Below are 2708 nucleotides of genomic sequence, written 5' to 3' on the forward strand. Positions count from 1 at the left end.
TTGTATGCGTGTATATGCACGAGTATACTTTGTTTTTACAAGTGTGTAAACGTGCGTTTGTGTTTGTGTGTATGTGTGGGTGTGGGTGTGTTTGTGTGTGTATGTGTGTGTGTGTGTGTGTGTGTGTGTGTGTGTGTGTGTGTGTGTGTGTGTGTGTTTGTGTGTGTGTGTGTATCAGCCCGCGATAGAACTGAAATACAAGCCAAGTTACTTTTCTTATGAACATTTTTCCTAGTTAATCTCGGCATAGCCCAGGCCCTTGATCTAGCCTTCCATTTGAACTTTTAGTCTCGGGGGTGATGACATTACTCCGAGGATCCATCTTGTCGACTACACGCAACTTGTGGTTCAGACTAGACTCTAGTTGTTTTTTGGGGGGTTTTTTTGCGGGGAGGGGGGGGGGTTGTTTTATACATGTTGTCAAGAAAAACCCTACTTTTATCCAGAGTCTGTACTGTTGGGAGTAAATACGCACTGAAGTCAGACATACAGCCCAAACTGTTTAAGACAGCCACCCATTGTCGAAAGAAAAGTGGCCATCTTAAACAGGTAATAGTCTTACACAATGTCTGTACAATGTTTTAAAAAACCGCAAAAGGGAAAATGGAAAGTGGCCGTTTGTACAAGTGATTCAATGTTTTCAATACACAGATGGTTGTTAAAGCAGGTCCGACTGTACTTTTAATCGGTAAAAGTTAAGTAAAGTTGTTCCCGCATCTGATGCGGACATTGGGGATTGCCTTGTTAGTGAGACAACTTCCTGAGCCTTCGCCATATTGTGGTAGGGTGGCCAGTTCCTTTCCACGCCGCCTTTACTCCCCCAAACGAAGTCAGGTACCCATTACTGCTGGGAGGGCAGGAGCGGGCGAAAAAAATCCTCGTCCTAACCGAGGCTCGAACCCCAACTTTCCGCTTCGGAGACGAGCGCACTGACCACTGCGCCACCGCACCCTCTTTTAATTGGTATGACCTCTAAAAAGAAAGGGCTCGGATGCTTGGATACAGGAAGGACGCGGGATGGGATTCATTCATATTGCACCTCATGTCACTGTTTCCGTTCAGCATGAGCTGAGACAAGTGAAATCTTACACAATCAAGCGATTTTCGGCATGGGCACCGTTTAGCGGAGATTTTACTCGGAAACTTAAACTGTTTAAGATTCCAGACTTCTTGGTCAGCAGTTAAAACCTCTGTGGTGTGGAACATTCTATCTAAGCAATTCGGGCTTCCTGGTTAGTCTTTGGAGCGTGTGAGTGTGTGTATGTGGGAGGGGGGGTGTCTAGAGGAGAGGGGGAGGGGGTAATGGTTGCTGATCCTTTCAGGGATGGTAAGTGGGAGCAAACGAGAGCAAACACCGAACTGATTTGTTTTGACTTGGGCGGAATGTTGTTGTTGAGCGTACGCTTCGTTTTGTTTTGGCTCCCTTTTCTCATTTTGTTTTGCTTTGCTTGGATTTTTTGCCACTTCCAGTTAAAGTGATAGTAAGCAGAGATCCCGTTCCCGTCTTTGAAGTAGGGCAAGCCTGGAAGTCGCAGGAGGTAATAACTCTTCTATCTACAGACTTCAAAGAGGAAACGTGTGTTCGGTAGTTCATAGTTTTGTTTTGTCTTCCATAGATCTTCCCCGCTTTGGATTCACCCATATGTGAGAAGTCTGACTCTCATGAAGTTGTAGATGAATTTCACTTTATGGTTTATTGTTCAGGCTTTGCCTATCAAAGGAAATTGTTCACATCCCCCCCCCCCCTTTTTTCTGCCTGTCTTGGTCCAGTGATAAAAATATACAATATTTATATCATGAGGAAAAGTAAAAGTGAACCCATACAATTAATAATGGAAACATTGTTTAACAATTCAGTGTGTTAAAAAATGTTATTGATGTATTATTTAGGTTACCTATTATTTATGCTGTTTTCCAGGAAGTCTTTCCTTTAAAATGTGTAATAATGCTTTGTTATTTAGGACAATGGCTTTTAACACTGAATAAAATACCTACCCACCCCGCTTTGGAGGTTTGTATAAAAGTTAAAATACTTTTCATTAGCTATCTATCCATTCTGTCGGACACTCTCTTGACCTCACTACTGGTCAGCTATCCAATTCTACTTTAGGCCCTCCTTCCCGTTGACGTACAGTATTGCACATTGCAGACTGTTACGCGCGTGCTGCAATCATCCCCATAATATCCCTGGTTCGCGGAAGGCTGATTATAATTAAAATAATATATACACGACAGTTCTCTTTTTTCTATGAAGTCTAACCGGCGATGAGTTGAAAGCTTAAGTATTTAATCTCGATTTGTTGGAGCACAGACTTTTGCGTTGATCGTTACAACGTGATCCATATAAAATAATGTGTTATATAGAAACAGATGAGAGTGTGTGCTGTAGGAAAAGGGGGAGAGGGAAGGGGAGGAGATAGTGGTGAGAGGGGGGGAAGACTTACCAGACTGTTGGATGTTGTTCACCCCCCCCCCCCAAACCCAGACGTGCTAGGCGCCTGGGGTGTAAATGCCACCTTGGTACGAGCACAAGTTTACATCCCTTTCTAAACACATAGTATGAGCCCATCAGTCGAGTAGTCTGGCTCCTCGACACATCGTAAGGTAGGAAGCAATAAAACTGAGGAGATGGATGTATCCAGAATATTGCTGTAATAGAGAAGGGATATCTCTCTCTCTCTCTCTCTCTCTCTCTCTCTCTCTCTCTC

This window comes from Aplysia californica, unplaced genomic scaffold, assembly GCF_000002075.1.
Source record: "Aplysia californica isolate F4 #8 unplaced genomic scaffold, AplCal3.0 scaffold00406, whole genome shotgun sequence".
NCBI lineage: Eukaryota > Metazoa > Mollusca > Gastropoda > Aplysiida > Aplysiidae > Aplysia > Aplysia californica.